Source organism: Alexandromys fortis, unplaced genomic scaffold, assembly GCF_014885135.2.
Source record: "Alexandromys fortis isolate MF-2015 unplaced genomic scaffold, M_Fortis_MF-2015_v1.1 scaffold_100_1_3062724, whole genome shotgun sequence".
Taxonomy (NCBI): Eukaryota; Metazoa; Chordata; class Mammalia; order Rodentia; family Cricetidae; genus Alexandromys; species Alexandromys fortis.
This window is the reverse complement of record NW_026067992.1, coordinates 199,757-218,498: the sequence shown is the minus strand read 5'-3', so window position 1 is coordinate 218,498 and position 18,742 is coordinate 199,757. Positions and strand designations below refer to the sequence as shown.

Here is an 18,742-nt window from a genome sequence, read left to right as displayed (position 1 = left end):
TTTTAGAAAAACCAACAAAGCATTATTTGCTCTGCCGCTTTCTGTGGTTACTAGTTCCGCTGGCCACAGGGCAGAACGGGTCCCTTCCAGACTGAGCATCCGGAAGAAGGCAGCCGGGCCAGCTAGACGGCTCTTCCCTCAGCCTAGTTCGTTTTTCTTCTCCTCCTGCCCCCCCCCCCGTTTTTTGAGGAATCCTTTTTTCGTACTTGCAAAATGACTCTTAGGTAGGTCTCTCACCCCTCACGTTCCCCTCCCACTCTCTCCTCCCCCCATTTGCAAGCTTCTGTCCCTCTCCTATGGAAATGTACTTTGAAGCAGACCCAGGGAGATATGGCCATTACTTCACAGCCCAGGTCAGCGAGGAATCCCCGTCTCCCAGAATTCTACTAGCTGTCCAAACACAAAAAGTGACCCTGTTGACGGCAGCTGATGTGCTGAGTTCGAGGAACTGGAGTTCAAGCTTCGTCTTTATAGAATAGGAGCAGTGCTCCTTGGGGTGGGATCTGTTTTCAGGATGAAGTGTGAAGCTTTGAAAGCATAGGCCAGGGAAAGATGTCAGGCTTCGGCTATTTTCTCGTTCATACTCCACTGAGTCCTTACGCTAGCCCTTCGGTGACGCTCTCTGAGCAGCCCTGAACATCACACACTAGTGAGGAGCTAGGTCTAGTTCACACCCAAGCCTCTGGAGTCTGTCAGTGCATCCTCTACACCCCACAGCCCAAGAAGGAAGGCCATTTGACCTGGGCCCCTGCCAGGACCTCCACCTGCCATCAGTGTGATTCTAAAAGAGAGGGCAAGGAAGCAAGGCCAGGCTCAGGAATGTAGGCAGGCTTTTTGTCTCCTTCTGTGCCCGTCTACTCTCCCCCTTACTTAGTCTCTTAAGGACATTACGTCTCCCTGACTTTCTGTCTTTATAAAGCTTCTTGTAGAACTCTGGAGATGAACAGGAAACCCTGGTGAAACTTCATGTGACGCACGGGGCTTCCATTTATTTCCACCTATTTCCATGTGCTTTCCCATAGCCAAATGTGCTGTTCATTGTCTTGTCTCTTCAGGACCCTCAACTCTTGACTTCCCTCTTCTTCAAGCCTCCATTGTAAAGATGGCTGCCTTCCTGCCCTCCGACCCTCTGGAGCACCATCGACCACTCACCTTCACCTGCTCCTCAGAACTAATATTTCCTATCTTTTCATGTTGTTTACGTGTGTGAGTGTTCTACATCTCTGTATGTCTGTGGACCGCATACATACCCGGTGCCTTCAATGGTCCAGGTGTACTGGAGGTATAGATGGTTGTGAGCATCCTTGTTGGGCTTGGGAACCCAGGTCCGCTGCCAGGGCAGCCAGTGGTCTGAACCACCACTGAGCCATCTCTCCAGCCTTAGAATGAGTCTTGAGTCTTCTTTTTGTGAAACCTTTGCACTACTCATGGTCTCATATGTAAAAAGAAGGAAACGTTCCTCTCCCCCTGGCCCCCACACCCCCACACCCCCCACCCAGAGCGTTGGACAAATCCTGAGCATCTGCACACAAGACACATCTGGAAAGTGGAGAACTGGAGGCCTCCCTTCACACTGTTGGCTCGACTTCCTTTCTTAGCAGGACTTACTAACTCATGCTAGGACTTGGCAATGTCTTGAAAAGCTCCCCTACAACCACACAGAGAACTAGCCATGTCCCCGTGCTGTGGAAATACACATTCTCTGTAGTTCTCACTAAAGAACCAGATCGTCAGACGCACTCTGGGTACCACTGAGTTTTGGGACACCCTGACACCCAGCTCCTTTAAGTCAAAATATGATTTAACAGCACTTGTTCCAGGAGTTTCTCAGACTTGGATCCACAGTTTCCAGAAATGTCTTTAGTTCTGTTTTGGATTATAACTGATGTATGGCCGTAGTTACAAACTTCATCTCTCCCTGATAAACTACTGCTGCCTCTGCCTTGAACTGTGACTAAGAAAGAACACGGCTTAAGCGTACATCATAAGGACACCCAGTGACTGTGGGTATTCTTTCTGCTTTATTGTGTTTTGTTTTTCAAGATAGGGTTTCTCTGTGTAGCCCTGGCTTTCCTGGAGCTCGATTTGCAGATCAGGCTGGCCTCGAACTCACAGAGATCTGCCTACCTCTCATCTCTCAAGTGCTGGGATTAAAGGTGTATGCAGCCACCACCCAGCTCATTTTTTATTGTCATTTTTTTCCTTGGAAAACCCAAAGATAATTGGAAGAAAGTGAAGACAGGTGCCAGGGCGGGGAAGGATGCACCAGAGATGGCTCTCTGCAAGACCAGGAAGTAGGCGGCGGGGGCGGGGGGGGGGGGGATGCACCAGAGATGGCTCTCTGAAAGACCATGGCCTGCTCTCCTGGTGCCCAGGTGGCAATTATGGCAGCTCAGCCGACCTCAAAGATCTCCCGCCTTTATAAATGTACAATCAACACCCCAAATGGCAGAAGTTTCTTTTCAAATTAAGAAAAAATAAAGAGTGAGTGGGGAAGAAAGAAAAGAGAAACTCAAACAGTGGACAAAACCCCACGGGCTGTGGCTCTGCTCTCCAGCAGCGCCAGTGTTGAGAATCAATGGCCAGAACCACAAGGCAGCTTGCAGACACCTCTTGACCCTGTCACTTCCTGAGTAATTAAGAGACACTACAGTTCCCGGCCGCTGTCGGGAGCGGAATGTGTATCGAGATATATATATATATATATATATATCTTTAAAAGATTCTTTTTCTGTAGCTTTGGTCAGGATCCCGGCAAAGGAAAGTGGGCAGAAGAAAGGCATTTTGTGCACAGTGCTGGGCAAGGAGACATGAAAGGGGGAAACCTAAATTTCTCAGTGCAGTCTGCTCCTGACATGGGAAAACGGCCCAGACAAGAATGGATGGCTTGTTCGTGGTTGGGTTTTTTTTTCCCTCCCTCCCTTGACAGATCATCCCAGAGAATGTGCAGCAGGCAGCAGGAACCCCCTCCCTCTTTCCTTCCAATGCTAGAAGAACAAGACTGCAGACACCAGGGTTTTCAGGATAAGCTGAGTCCCTGCTTTGCTTCATGGGGGCTCAAAGGAGGCTGCTTCCCTTCTTCGGGCCTCAGTTTCCCCATACAAGAGAGTCTAGACCAACCTCTTCAGGGCCTTTTTAATGACTGGTGTTCACTCGGGCACAAGATATGGACTCCACCCAGGGAACAGGAATATATGAGGCTAGGAGGGCAGAAGTGGGAATCCCCACATGCCTATGAAGTGACAGTTGCCAAGGACACTCAAATTGGTGGGAAGTCTGAGGAAAGAACACCCTTGTGCCACCCTACTGGACAGAGGGGTGTTCTGAAGGTTCTTGGCAAAGTGCCCAACAAGGTTGTGTGTTTCTCCACTGACACTTCCATGAGGCCCCACTTCCAGCATTGACCACACTCTGCATGGTAGACTGATGTGAGCAGCGGCTCCACCATGGACCTAAAGAGCCTTCCACTAGTGCTCTTTAAGATTATCTCTGTGCCCCTCAGCTCAGAGTCTACCTACCATAGGAAGGCCTCCGAGGATTGATCCAAACTTAAAGATAGAGCCCGAAAGAGAAGCCTGTTAACCGACTCAGTTGACCATGGCTCCATTAAAAGATTTTTGTTGGTTTGTTTGTCGTTTGACTTTTCAAGACAGGGTTTCTCGGTATAGCCCTGGCTGTCCTGGAACTCACTCTGTAGACCAGGCTATCCTCAAACTCACAGAGATCCACCTGTCTCTGCCTCCCGAGTGCTGGAATTAGAAGTGTGCCCCACCACTGCCCAGCAGCGTAAAAAGATTTTTATTGAAACAGACTTGGCCTAGTCACTTCATTAAGTTCTTGGCATATTTTACACACAGACAAAAAGAACCTGGATCTCTCCTCTCTCCAGGTCTACTACTGTGTGTGCATAGGACAGGAAGATCTGAGGGAAGAAAAGGATGGTGTCTGTGAGAGCTTCCTCCTCCGTCTGCAAACACTGGCCCTTGGCATGGAGACCTGGGCGTGTGGACTGCCCCTGAGATGCCCTGTAATTCACTGGACAGCTGCTGTGGATGACCCAAGGAGTCCTCGGACACAGGCTTTTTCACAGTCCCTCCAGACCAGCAAGACTGTTCTGGGGAAGGACAGGCCTCCCAGGAACAGAAGAGATTAGAATTTGGACGCCGTGGCTAATATTTCTCCTCTTGTACTTAGGCCCCTCTCATTTGTTCTCGAGGCATTTTGAGAGCTAAAAGGAACAAGTATCCACAGCCTGGGGATAGCCCTATGCCTGCTGATCCTCACAGACTTGGCTGATGTGAGGACAGAACTGGGTTGGTTAATTTCATTACCTTTTATTTAATTTAAACAAATGTTAATGACTGTATGTGTCCAGGAGTGACTGTTGGTCATTACAAACTCTGTCTATACCCACCACCACCACCCAGTAGAGGCTTAGGGATTTGCGCACTGGGGGTTTGGAAGATCTGAAGAAGACAGGCTGGAGTGAAGCCTCACATGCACAGTGCTAGCCCTGGGTTTGTTCCCTAGCACTGTATGGTACAGAACACACCTTAATCCCAGCTCTGGGGAGGTGGAACAGAAGGATCAGAAGTTCAAGGCCATCCTCAGCTACACAGTGAGTTAGAGGCCAGGATGGAATACTTGAGATTTTTGCAAACAATCAAAATTCAATACAAACCTGAATAAGACCATATCCAGACCAGCTGGAAAGCCGAAGTGGTTTCTTGGTTCTCACCTGGTGACCCCCCCAAGACTGTATTTGAAACTTGCCTGGAGTAGGTGACAGGCCTTTACCCTGGGGCAGCTGTCAGTAGCATGACCCTCTCCTGAATAAATCCATCTTGGTTCTGCTGATACATGGTGGCAGCAACTGACAGGGTCTGGGTTACTCATTCCTGACCTCTCCCCATTCCCCAGCTGATGCCTGTCACACAGAATACATTGCAGGAGTGTTCTTTAGCAGATTAGCAGGTGAATTTGGAGGTTATTGCAGTCACAAGCTAGAGGCTTTTAGCAACTGGACATTTCTGCTCCCCTCATAGGCTGAAGCCTGATCCTAGTGTTCTGTGTGGAGGCTGAACTGGGTGCAGATGAGGTGATGAAGGGGGATCCCCCATGATGTAAGCGGTGCCCTTTCAGAAGAGGAAGCAGCTAGAGTCCCCTTCTCTGTCATGTCAGGATACAGTGAGAAAATGGCTTTCTGCAAGCCTAGAAGAGCCCTTACCAGGGGCAATACGGGTTGTCACCTTGAACTTGGGCTCCCCAGCCTCCAGAATCATGAGAAATAGATGTGATTTGAACCACCGGCCTGTGACCATTTTGTTACAATAGACTGAGCTCATGCCAATCTTCAGAAAGAACATTTGATGTTGGCTTTGGTACATACATGAAAGAAACAAAATAGAACCATACATGTCCACGACAACTATGGAGCCAAGACAATGTCATCCCTGGTCTAAGAAGGACCTGCACAATGAAAAGACGTGGCTAAGTACAGAAGGAACTGTCCCAGACATAATGCGATCCGTTCCATTCGGACAACAGAGACAGGAGACTTCAGGGGAAGGAGAGGTCACCGGCAAGCCAGCTGTGGAGAGTGTCTGAGAGAATTGGGGTATCTGGGCATCCAGGAAGAAGGATGGAGGTATGGGCGAGAGAAAAGGGCAGAAGCTAGTGAGCAGAGAATGGGGGCTGGAGAATTACCATCATGCAACTAGTGGGGAGTCCAGCCTTGTACACAGTTCGCTGAACAGTAAGGCTTGAACTAAGGGCTGTTCTGGACAAAGTACTAAGGCTAGCTCCCTGCTTCCTCCAACCTCCATGGCTCCTTGGAACTCAGGTTTCAATCTGCAATGCCCTGGAGAAGTGTGTGCATGTAGATTCTCCATTCCCTGCCCCCTCCAACACCACTGGACCCCAAAGTCTCAAGTCCTACTCCTTTCACAGGAGTGAGGGTGGACAGCTGGACAGTGTGACCTCCCAAGTGGCCGTGGGAAGGGGCTATGCTGTCTGCTTCTCTCACTCTTCCGCCCGCTGTGAAATCCACATCAGCTGGAGATGCCCACGAGGTCTGTTTCCATCTGTTCTGGTTCTGGCTGGTGAGAAAGCCTCGGAATTGGAGAGGCCAGTGTGGGGGTGGGGGACAGGAAGGACCCACTGCAAAAGCATGCTCAGTCCTGGGAACAGCTGCCCTGGAGGCTCCCCCACTTCCCAGCAGCTCTCAAATCACCCATTTTGTAGCCAGGCTGCTAATGATGCAATTAAGTTCATCAGAAGAACATCTGTTGATCGGACCATTGGCTGCTCTCTGAGGGAGGCTCACCAGAGTCACAGGACCCAAGCAACTGAACAGCCAGGAGTCAAGGGCCTCAAAAGCATCCTGTAGACTTTATCGGCCATCTCCAAACTAAACCACGAGTGTCCTCTGAGCCTCTGCCAGCATCTGAGGTCAGAGGTGTGTTCATGCCACACTTTCTGGAAGTCTCAGGGCACTAACACCACAGCCTCCACAGGAGTTCCTTTCCGCTCTGGGGGACTGGGCAGGGGGTACCCTTCTGAGCAAGTGCGATATGACATGGACTGCTGCTATGCTGAGGCATGTTGTTTTAGCAGTTTCCTCTGTATATACAAAGGCTCACATACAGATGTTTGTTCTGGGGCAACCCCAAGGATCGGGAGTGGAGTAGTTTGAGAGTGAAACATAGGAGATTCATACAAGGAGCCATTACTGAGGCAGCTACCTCAAGAGAAAGCAAGGCCTGGCTCCTTGGCAACCTCTAAAAAACTCTGAGAAACATACCCTAGAGGTGTCCACCCCATAAATGAGGAGGGAAGTTAACCTACAGGCTTCTGTCTTCTGGTGGTCATGGCTGAGGATGTGTGTGAGTAGGTGTTGCTTTCACAGAGCACAGGCTGAGAGGTGTGTGTGCTGTCAACCCAAGGCGAGCTGCTGGTGTGAGTCGACAAGCAGCTGAACTGCCTCCTGGCTACAGGGAGAGGGAGCTGGAGGAGGGAAGCTTGGAAGCATGGACCCTGCTACCGGGTTTCTGTCTCTGGGATCCAGGGCATAGGCTACACCTGCTGGGAGCCTGCTGGTACTAACCCTGTGTTTAGTTCCTATCACTTCCATGACAAATCACTACAAATTAGTGGCTTAAAACAACATTGCGATATGTGTGTGTATAGTATATAAGGATGTATACTAAGCCGGGCGGTGGTGGCGCATGCCTTTAATCTCAGCACTCAGGAGGCAGAGGCAGGCGGATCTCTATGAGTTCGAGGTCAGCCTGGTCTACAAGAGTTAGTTCCAGGACAGGCTCCAAAGCTACAGAGAAACCCTGTATTGAAAAAAAAAGTGTATATACCATATATACATTGCATATATACACACATATAAGTATATGTGTTTATGGTACATATGTATGCATATGTGCATATACATACATACACACACACACACACACATATATATACATATACTGGAGCCAGGAGTCCAACATGGCTGGGCCAACTCAAGGTGTTGGCCAGGAAGTGTTTTCATTCTAGAGGTTCCAAGAGAGAATCTTTTGCTGCCTACCCCAGCTTCTCCTGCAGTCCTTGGTTAGTTGTTCCCACCTCTGTCTTCCAAAGCAGCCATGGGCATTCAAGTCTTTCTCACACAGTGTGTCTCTGACTCTAACCCCACTCCCCCTTTTATTACAAGGACTCTTGGGATGGCCCAGGGTCATCCAAAAAGTCCAGGCTAACGCCCCTATCTTGGGCCATCTCACTAGCACTCTTAGCTCCATCCGAAGTCCTTATTTCTCTTTGCCCATGGTAGCATAGTCACGGGTTCTAGGACTAAAATATGAGCACATGCCAGGAATGGTCTCTGTGGGTTGGAGGCCAGCCTGGTCTACAGAGCAAGTTCCAGAACATCCAGGAATACGTAGGCCCTGTCTCAAAAGAAAACAAAAGATACGAGAGTGTTGAGAGTATTCAGTGTGCCACTGCTCTGCCCGCCTTAGGCACTGTCCCACCTTCCCTGACCCAGCGAGGGCTCATCACTAACATGTGAAGTGGGGCAAACCGCCTATACTGACTTTGGAGACAGGAATGGAGCAATTCGCCTCTCCCCCGAGCCTTCTTCCCTGGAATCCTTCCCACTCCTGGCATGGCAGCGCGTCTTGTTGGGGCAAAGTCTAATACAGTCCCAGGTCATCCTGGAAGCTGTTGAAAGAGCCTCAACTTCGCAGGTCACTGCAGGTCAACTTCATTACCTAGGAAGGAGGGCTGGAGCAGGCCAGTTCAGCTTTCTGAGTCCCTATTAGCCCCGCCCCTGGGGGGCACTGATGACCAGAAAAGAAGGAGCTGGGTGTTTTGATTCACGGGTGTAATGAAAGCGCCGGAAAACTGAGACAGGATGATTGCTCTGAGCACCTGGCCATCCAGAGTTACAGTGCGAGACCTTGTCTCCAAACAAGCAAATAGACAATAGCTATTACCGTGCAACCTTTAAAACTTATGTGCTAAAAGTCAAGCTTGTGACTGTGCCATCAAGAATGCATCTGAAAACAAGAACAAGTAAGAGCTGGGGTAAGGGGGCTCTCCTTGAAACTACAGACGCAAGGGATATTTTCAGTCACATGCTCCCCTGGTGTGGATGTTTGAAGCACATTCTAGAAAGACAGTTATTCACACTTCTTTTGGTTTGGATCTAGCCCAGGCAGCCTTTCATGAGCGCGTCTGCTTTGCCCTCTCTGTCACCCATAGATAAAGAACAGCAGATCTGACTCAGCCCCCACCCTCGCTTCCCCAGTAAGACCCAACAATTTACCCTGCAGTTGCTGGGTGGTTCTGCAGAAGTCCTGGCCATCTCTGCCCCCCACCTCCCACCTCCCAGTGCCTTGGTGGAGGGGAGTTGGGCTGGGATGAGTACCCTAAATGGTCGCAATTCCTTTCTAAGTCACTACTGTTACAGGGTGTTATGTTGGCAAGGATGAACCTCACCAGCTGGTTCAGAGTGCCTAAGTGACAATGCCGGCCTCTCCCGTCGAGCGGTTCCGAGGGTATCAGTGGGCTGGCATCTTGCTTTGTCTGTATCTTTACATACCATTAGGATCTGAGGAGCCCCTTCTAGGAGAGCCTACTGAGTGCTCCCAGCAAGTACTCCTTGCTGCCCCATCTTCTGGCACACAGCGCTCTTGCCCTTCCCATACGCCATTTGCTCAGCCATCGGGGCTCCCACCCCCACCTCCTCCAGCTTGTCAGGCCTTCAAGCTCAGCAGGCAGGATGCCACGAGTCTCTCAAGCAAGCCCCACAAGCCGGGCATTTCTATTCACATGGCTGTTTGCAGGAAAATATTCAACTTGGGAGCTAAGCCTTTTTTTTAATCCCTCGCCTCCCATTCAGCCCAGAGTATGAAAACATCTTTTACGTAGTTGCCTGGAAAAGGATTTCTAAAGAGAAAAACACTGCCCATGCCCTGTGATTGCAGTCATTTGGTGCTAAAAAGCACAGCAAAGGGGGGGGGGGGGAAGGAGGGGACAGAGTACAGAACAGAAGAGATTAAAAAGGGGAAAAGGGAAAGAAAAAAAAATCTCTCTGTCAGCCAGATCGATGACCTTAGTGTGTAACGCATTGGTTTTCGCCCTTGTCTCAGGAAATGCACGTGCTGGTTCAGTTACTCAGATTGACGTTATCTCCGCACAGAGGAGCCGGGCTTCTGCTCCCTCAGCCCTAAGTGGGGGTGGGGAGAGCAGCGCAGGAAGCAGGAGAAGAGGCAGCTGCCCAGACCCAAAGCTCAGATGGGGGTCTTTCTTCAGGACACCTTATTTCAAGCCCTTAACTCCTCCATATATTACAAACCTCTGGGTTTCACTTCCTGTTTAGCAGAGGCCCACTTCCCTCCTGGGGAGAGTCTCTCTGGTCCACTCTGAACACATAAAGCGAGACTGTGGGGACACCCCTAGAGAAAGCCCAACCAGGTAGCCTTGCTCCGAATCCCTGAAGATTTTCTCCGAGGAGACTGCACATACCACTGCCGGAAGATGACGGAGTGCCAGGTCTGTTCAGACTTGGTGACATTTGCTGTCATTGTTCCAAAGAAAGTGGGGCTGCATCCAGGGATGGTAGATGGAGCGAGCGCAGTTTTCCAACTTTTACGGTCAGATAGGCTTGACCAGGTTAGCAACCATCCGTCTAGTCAACAATCAAGCACCCAGGTGACATGGTGGCCTCTCGATCCTTGACAGACTATGGAACGCCACAGGCCCCAGCAAGGAGCTAGTGGGAAAGGAATCGTTTTCTCAGAGGGTCTAGGAGGGTGGGGAGAACTCAACTTGAACCCAGGAGAATAGGAAGTAGGGACACCAGCTCCCAAATTAAAGGAGCACAGTTTAGGGCTCTTCTGATAAAGGCCAGGGGAGGCCTGTCCTGTAAAGCCCACTTGCAATTTGCAGGGGTGTGACAATATGGGCATGGCCTCCGGCCATTACAAATAGCTGTCTAACACCCACTGGAAAGCAGGGGCCTGGGCCAGAGGCAGGCCTGGAAGAGGCACCTTCTGTAAGGAGTAACAGAATGAAGCCCCAGACAGGTCAATTCAGCCCCATCTCCATTGGCCCTGAAGTCTACAATAAGCTGATAGAAGAGGGATGAAACCACCAGCCAGAGAGTTCAGAGCTATCCCTTGAAGAAGCCCTTCATCTCTAGTTCTTATCCCAAACACCACCTTGATGCCTTCTCTCAGAGAAAGGTCACTAGGAAACGGTCCTCTTAGGTATACTGCAGAATCTATTGGACAACATGTACTCAGCCCTCGCCTTGGACATCTTTCTCACAGTTTAGCTTCCTCCCCATGGCTGAAGCTAAGACCAGAGGAGAACTTTGAGACACCCGAGTAGTCAGCAGGGTTAGGTATCTGGCTAGGACACCTGGCCTCAGTTCTGACCCCCATACTGAGCATCAAGACCCACAGGCATCCAGTGGAGGACGGGGACACACACCCGACCCCTGACACCATCCCTCTGGCTGCCACCCCAGGCCCCACCTCCACCACCCAGTTCTCCTGGGCATAGACCTGATGAGTCATTCGTGAGGCTGAAGTCATTAATTCAGGAAGGAAGCCACGCTAGCTGCCTCCTTCTCTCTGAGCGCTTGCCACCCTTGCAAAACAGATGAGTAACGAGACATTTCCAGAGCCCTTGTTAAAACCATTGCCAAGAAAGGTGTCTGCAGCGCATCTGCAGTGAGAAGCCACGCTACAGACCCTGAATCACTCTGGATCCTGGGGAGAGCAAGGCCTGACTTGCCTGAGTTCAGTGTTGCATCACAGAGACTTGCAAGGAGAGAGACTTACCCCATCACCTAACCTGGCTGTCCTACCCACAGCCGCAGCTGGGACAGTCCTGTTCTGTGGTGCCCTACTGCACCTGGAATTTGGGGAGTCCTAAGCGGGTGAGAGACAGGCATCTTGTGAGGGATGCTAGACACCAGATAGAGCTCTGTGGTTCTGACTGGCAGAAACTAAGGTCCCCAATGACAGTGGCACTTGCCCCAAGTCAAGCAACTAATTTAATTAGAAGACTAAGGACAGAACTTTTATGTCTCAATGTTCTTCCCGTAGCAATCTCCGCAGCACCAGATTCCAGTAACAGATCATTCCAGGCTTCTCTGATAAGGCAACAAACAAGCAAAACAAAATAGATTAAACCAGTGTAGTAGCACATTCTAATAGGATGTGCTGAAGGGTTGGAGGCAGGGGAATAATATGAGTTCAAGGCCCTCCTGGGCTACACATTTCTGGGGGCTGGAGAGATGGCTCAGAGGTTAAGAGCACTGGCTGCTCTTCCACAGGACCTGGGTTCAGTTCTCGGCACCTACAAGGCAGCTCACAACTGTCTGTAACTCCAGTCCCAAGGGATCCAAAGCTTTCTTCTGGCCTCTACCGGACCTACACATACGTGGCACACAAACATGCATGCAGGCAAAACACCCATACACATAAAATAAAAATGTTTTTAAAGGGAAAAAGTTTAATGATTAAATAAAATGAAACCCTGATTGGGACTGCCCTTTGTGTTTTGTTAGGGGATGGCTCCATGGCAGGTCTAGAAGTTAAGGAATCACAGGGCAGCAACCATCTGCATTGCTGCAGTTTTGATAAAAGAAACACACACATTCTTCACAATAGCTAATACTAGGAACAGGTTGGCGGGCCGTGGTCATTATTAGTAATTCCAGTTATAGTAACAACTGGGAGCACCAGCTGCTTGCAGAGTCTGCTCTCCCTGAGCAGCGTTCCCAGTCAGCCATTTCCTCTTACACAGAATGACTCTAATCCGCCACTGCTGAGCCTGGCCAGCCGCACACCCCGGTGCTCCCCCATCCCCCACCCCCACCCCCCCACCCCCGGCACCAGGCACCTCAATGCTCAGTGTCGCTTTCCACAGTGGAACCTCCGTGTGTTCGAGCTCCACTGTGACTCCTTGAAGGCCCTTCTCTACTTCTCCCTTAGGTGACAGGCTCAGTCACAAACTGACACTGGGTCACAGAACATCTGGAAGAAAGTGGCCTTCTATATTCATGACCTATACAGGCCTGAGAGAAATCCTACCTTGAGCTTAATCAGCCAGTATCCTTGTTTATCACCAGCCTTTCTGAGAACAGGAACTGACAGCCAGGGGACAGTCACCCAGGCACTGCCTCTGTCCACAGTCAAGGTGACATCACAGGACAAAAGGCTTCCCAGCTCCTAGTCTAAGATTCGAGAGAGGGGGCCCCCTGAGCCAAATCTGAGGGGCACTGAGTGGGAACTGAGGTAGAACTGAAGCTTCAGATGAGACAGAGGGAAAGAAGCGCCCTAAGATGACCCCCACATGGGTTCCTGGGAAAAGCTGACCAGGAACTCCTACTGTTGTCCTCCCGCCCCGCCCCCCAAGAGTTTATATCCATGTTCCATCATTCCCATTTCATAGATAAGGAAACGGAGGCTCGGACAGAGGGGAGTATTGGACACTCCAGATTCAAACTAAGGTCTCTCTCTGTCTGTGGTTCTCAACCTTTCTCATGCTGTGGCCCTTCAATACATTTCCTCATGTGGTGGTGACCTCTAACCATAACAATATAATTCACAACTGAAGTAGCAATTTATAATTCACAACTGTAATTTTGCTACTGTTCTGAATCGCAATGCAAATACCCCTGCTTTCGGATGGACTTAGGCAGCCCCTTATGAAAGGGTCGTTCAAACCCTCAAGGGGGTCCCAACCCACAGGTTGAGAACCGCTGGCCTAGAGCTGTGGTACCTGGAACATAGAGGCATCCAGCCAGTGTTGCTTGACCCCTGAGAATAGAGCCTGCGACAGTGCTTGCAGAAATTACAATGTGACACAATTTGTATTGTCTAGGACACAAATACTTGTGGTGCAGGTGGAAGACAAGGCCAGGGAAGAGCCACCCGTCACTGGGACTTGGTCAGGAAACAGCCTCAGTCCAGGGGAGTCAATCAAACATTAGTGACGATTAGTTATACCCACAGACCCACTCTCATGCTAATTTTGAAGCTCCCCCGCCCTTCCTCCCTGGCTGTGCCATCAGTAGTCTATCCTGATGCCGGTCCCCAGCCCAGGCTCCTTTCTTCCGGACTCCAGACCTCTCCTCTAGGCTTGCCCTTCATATTGATCGTGAATATTTGTAGAAGGACAATCCTCTTTTTTTAAAGAGCCTTCCTCCTTTCATTACTGTGCTCATTAGTTCATCTATTATTTACTGCATATCCATGTGCCAATCACATTGTTGGTATCTGTGTATATAGTCTGAAATGACAGGCTTCAGAACGTTTTTCAAAGGACCAGAGAGAAGAGTTACTCCCAAACACTAAAGTGAGATCATTTCTAAGCAACAGATACATTCAAAGGAATGCATTTTTATTAATGTATTATTATTTATTAATTCTTCTGTCTTGAATAAAGTTCCATCACCAGAATAGAATCAATAAATGGTAACATTTTCCTGTCTGATGTTTTAAAAACTGCCTTGCAGAGGCATGGAGTTTAATTTCACAAGCCTTAGTTTCTGGGTCCTGGGTTTCCTCCCACCCCCCAAAGCAGATACATGAGGTTCTAAAATTTGGATAGTAAGTCTTAACAGTGAGGAGCCCTGAAAAAGAGAATCATTTCTCAGTTCTCATTCGTTAATCTCTCTTGGTAACAGTATGAGTTAGTGCCGTGTGCCCCAAGGCAAGCTCAGCTTTCCCAGGACAATTAAAGTTACTTAATTATTAAAAGCTATGTGTGCTGCTGTCCAGAGAGAAAGAGGCAGCCAGGCCCAGCTCCCACAGTCCCCACAGGAGTGAACCCGGCTCCTTTCCTGCACCATTGTAATTCTTTCAATATAATCTATGAAAATCCCTCCCGTGCCGCTTGGCCTGTCCCACCCCTGCATGAATGATTTAGGGGCTGTGGCTGCTGAGCCTAGCCTTGGGCTCCTCCAATCTCCCTCAGGGTTGACTCTAGATTCTTCAGGCCCAGGGAAAAGAGGCCGAGAGATGGCAGGGCCCCGCCTGAGCACACAGAGAGAGAGCACTGAACAACCTGAGCCTTTGGTATGAGTGGGTTCCTGCTGGGCCCATTCTTCCTCTGGCCATTACCTGTCCTAGAAAGGGCAGAAAGGAGGAGACTGCCCTGGCCAGGCCCTCAGTGAAGTACATGTTGCCAAAGGTGAGCAGAAACTCCACTCAGTCATGATTCTTTTTCAATATAGTGAAGAAACTGGAGGTGGCCCTTGGTCTGCTGTTAGCACCCATGGGCCCTGGACACATCACGCCTCTGTTAGGAGCCTTGGATGTATAGATGAAGGCATCTTCAAAGATGTCATCAGGAACCTCCAAGCCCGGATGCTTCCACAAGCCTACTCTTCCCCAGAAAGAAGAATGGTGAATTTCTGTCTTCCTGGTCCCATTCATTTACTCAGCGAGCACCGACTTGGTGCCAGCAACAAGCAGGGACAAAGCAAGGATGCTCCTGCCCTCCTGGGAGTGGCATCCTCTTCTCCCTTCAGGGTCTTACATACAGGGGAACCAGAGGCACGGAGGAGAGGAGGCTGATCCTGGGAACTTCCAGCTCATCCATCACCATGAGGCAGGTGGAAGCCCAGTGCTCCCAGACCAGCCTGGAGGACCCCATGCCGTTGCTCATGTTCCTTCTTATTCCTTTGCTTTTCCTTCCTGCCCACCAGCTTTTCCCACCCTCAGCTGCACCTGGTTCTAGGCCCTAGGGGAACTTATTCAATGGAAGTGTGTTGAATACACGCACAAAAGCACACACACACGCAAACATGTGCACACACTATGTCCAGAATTTCAAATGGTCTAAATGCCACATATTACAAAAGTAAGAAAAAAAATGGGTGAAATTGATTTGTCACATTTAAAAAATAATAATTTACTTAACTTTACTTCACGTGCCTTGGTGTGAAGGTGTCAGATCCCTTGGGACTGGAGTCACAGGCAGTTGTGAGCTGCCAGTGCTCTTAACCACTGAGCCATCTCGCCAGTCCCCAGCTTGTCGCATATTTTACATAGCTGGTATATTTAAAATATGATTTAACTTGAAATAAGTGTTTAAAAACAGTATTAAATAAGATGGTTTACATTTTAACATTAAATCTTCAAAGTCTAGTTTGCATTTTACCTTTGTACTCAGTCTTGAAGGGACCAAGCATATGTGTGGAACTGCAGTGTGGTTAGTGGTGACCATTCCTTCATGTCTCATCAATATGCCTCAATGCTCTTTGTTCCTGCCACAACAAAAGGCTTTCCCCAAAGGCTGGAGCCTGGCTCTTTAAACACTACGGGCATTTTCCCAAGCAACATGGGGACGCACTATGCAGCTAACAGAACCCAACTGAGGACACTGGCGCAGACTCTCGTGGGAAAGGTGAGCATAGCCGGGGCCAAGCATCATATGCACGTCTGGTTGTTCAAGCTCACAACCTCCCACTACAGTCATCTTGAAAACCTGACAACCAGATGAATAAAGAGACGGGGAGGGCCGGGAGACTGGAAAACTTCATAATACGCACTCACCTTCGCCTTCATGCTTTGCTCGAGTATGAGATGTGGTAAGTATCGAAAACGCAAAATGACAATTCCTTGGTTAGTGGGCACACTCTGGCCACAGCTGCCCTGTCCCTTGCTCCTACGCCCACTTTGTCTCCATTCCCCACAGCTGTGCACAGACGCAGCTGCAGGTCCAGTCTGTGTTGTAGATGCTCATCCACAATGGGAAGGAGGGAGCTCAGCAGTGGCCCAGGGCAGGAAGACATGATGCCGAGTGGCTAGCAGGCTGTTTTCATTTCTGGAAAGATGGCACTCTTGCACCCTGCTACTCCATCTCGGGGATCCCCGTGTCACCTGCATGCAAGAGCTTCATTCTCTCCCAGAAGAGCCTTTGTGGGTGGGTGGCCAAGGGGAACCATCCTCCTACCTTCCCAAATGGTGCCGTTTGTTCTCAGATGTCCTTTCCAGAGACAGCATGCTTCTCCGCGGACGGCCCTGCTCAGGCCTTGCTCCTCACATCTGCTTGGCACAGAGAACAATCAAACTTTGAAAGAAAGAGGAGCACAGTCGTGTTGGCGTGTCCACCCGTGTGTGCCCGTGACTCACCCTGTCGCTCAGTCTTTCTGGTCTCTATGCGCCCTCGGGATTCAGTCAGAAATGAGAAGTGGGTCCTCAAGGAGCTTACAATCCAGTAGGAGCCACAGGTGTCAGGTGAAAAATGACTCACTTCTGTCTGTCATGGTACAAGGACGGAAAGCATGAGAAACTGAGGCACACAGACTGAGTGTGTGTTCAACAAAAACTGCCCTCAAAAACTAGTCTTTCAGCTGAGTCAAAACAGGCGGGTCGGGAAACTGGAGGATGTGATAAGTAAGGTTCACCTAGACGAGGGCCTCCAAAGCCCAGCCGCTAGTATGCTCCGTGTCCTTGAATAAGCTATGTACACTCTACCTGTTTGTTTCTTTTGTTTTTCAAGATGGGGGCCTTTCTGTGTAGCCTGAGCTGTCCTGGAACTCACTCTGTAGACCAGGCTGGTCTCAAACTTACAGAGATCTGCCTGCCTCTGCCTCCAAGTGCTGGGATCAAAGGCACCACCACCACCTGGCTTGGATATAAATTTTAAAACAATAAAACATAGAAAATAATTGGAATAAATAAATTTGAAGTTGCAAAGAATAATACAGAGACTGTCTAAAGATGTTGGACTCATATGACATTGTGGTAACATTTTACCTGATTTGCTAGACAGGCTTTATTTCATCTCTCTTACTCTCTACATAAATGTCATTCTCTCCATGTTTGTGGGAGACGGGTACCAAGACCAGCGAGTGCTCCGGTTCCTTATATAAAATGGCACAGGAGCCTGGTGAGTGTGGGTGGTTGGAGTCCCGCTATCCCCAAAGCAGAGGTTTGAACCCTGGCATTTGAGACCAACTCAGACATCCATTTCCTGTCTCAAAAAAGAAATATATAAATTATTTAAATGGCACAGTATTTGCATAAAACCTAAGCTAAGCATGTCCTCCAGAGCCTCTAAAGCCTACTTACAATACCTAAAATAGCATGAATATTATATAAATGATTGCTATACTGTATTGTTTAGGGAATAATAATGACAAAGAAAAGTATATACACAGTCAGTGCAGTTGTTCTTCAAATATTTTCCAGCCATGGTTGAATCTACAGAAGCAGAGGTGGGTTATGGAGGGCTGCATGGGCACACACATGTCCCATGTTATACACATGAGTACACACTCATGCACACACAGTCTGAGGGCCCCAGATCCTCAGAGCCACACTTCTCTCTGGATTCTGTGTGTCAGTGGGTAAAGAAGGTCCACCCATCATCCTCTGCCCTCCCTGCCCTTCAGGTCCTATAGGACCAAAGACCTGGGTACCTGGAACAAAGCTGGTTCTATCTTTTTATGAAGTACTTGGAATGAATAAATGAAAATGAAGCCCGGCATAGTGGTGCATGCCTTCAATCTCAGCACTTGGAAGGCAGACAAGGTTAGGCAGTTCTCTGTGAGTTTGAGACCAGCCTGGTCTACATAGTGAGTTCCAGGACAGTCAAAGCAACATAATAAGACCCTGTAGGGGAGGGAGAGGCAGAGAACTAGAGAAAAAGAAAAGAAACTGAAATCACCCTGCAGACTGGTCTCAGTCCACCCAGAAAGCATCCTCCCCTTAGCCAGGCCTGGTGTGCCTGGGGCAGAGGTAGGGCTGGCTGTACCTCCTCAAAGCCAAACAGACTAAAGCCCTGGGGGCCACATTTCTGACTTACCACATTAAAGGAAGCATCCAGAAGAACACTGTGGCCCACGTGGAGATGGGCTTCTTTCCCTGCACGGATTGGCTCTGGGCCAGTGCAGAAACTGGCTCCTTGCAGGAGGCCTGCATCCAGGCAACCTGTAGTGAGGAGAAGGAGAGGCAGTGTTGGTCCTCCCAGCAGGTCTGGAAAGCTAGCCCTTAATACAAGCCATAAATCCGCACGAGGAAAGTTAGTGACCGTTTAAAGACAAGCCGTTAACACACTTGGTCTCCACTGTGGCCTCCCGTGGAATGGCCCACAGGGCGTGAGACCTCCAAAATCAGCCCTTGCCCAGGGATGAGAAGTCAGAACTTTGGAGCTAGTATTCTCTCTCTCTCTCTCTCTCTCTCTCTCTCTCTCTCTCTCTCTCTCTCTCTCTCTCTCTCTC

At 49.5% G+C, this 18,742-nt stretch overlaps 1 protein-coding gene and 1 long non-coding RNA gene across 4 annotated transcripts in view; one reads left to right on the top strand and one right to left on the bottom strand.

The window, feature by feature from the left end:
* The window catches only part of Opa1 (OPA1 mitochondrial dynamin like GTPase), a 576,400-nt gene that overhangs the window by 425,712 nt on the left and 131,946 nt on the right, over window positions 1-18,742 (top strand). The gene's annotated exons all lie outside the window — the stretch shown is intronic.
* The window catches only part of LOC126512269 (uncharacterized), a 14,521-nt gene continuing 11,122 nt past the window's right edge, over window positions 15,344-18,742 (bottom strand). For both annotated transcript variants that reach the window (XR_007594978.1, XR_007594979.1), the window contains 3 exons: window positions 18,328-18,452; window positions 16,650-16,776; window positions 15,344-16,562 (listed from right to left, as the gene is read on the bottom strand). This is a non-coding gene — a long non-coding RNA (uncharacterized lncRNA). The remainder of the gene's footprint in view (window positions 16,563-16,649; window positions 16,777-18,327; window positions 18,453-18,742) is intronic.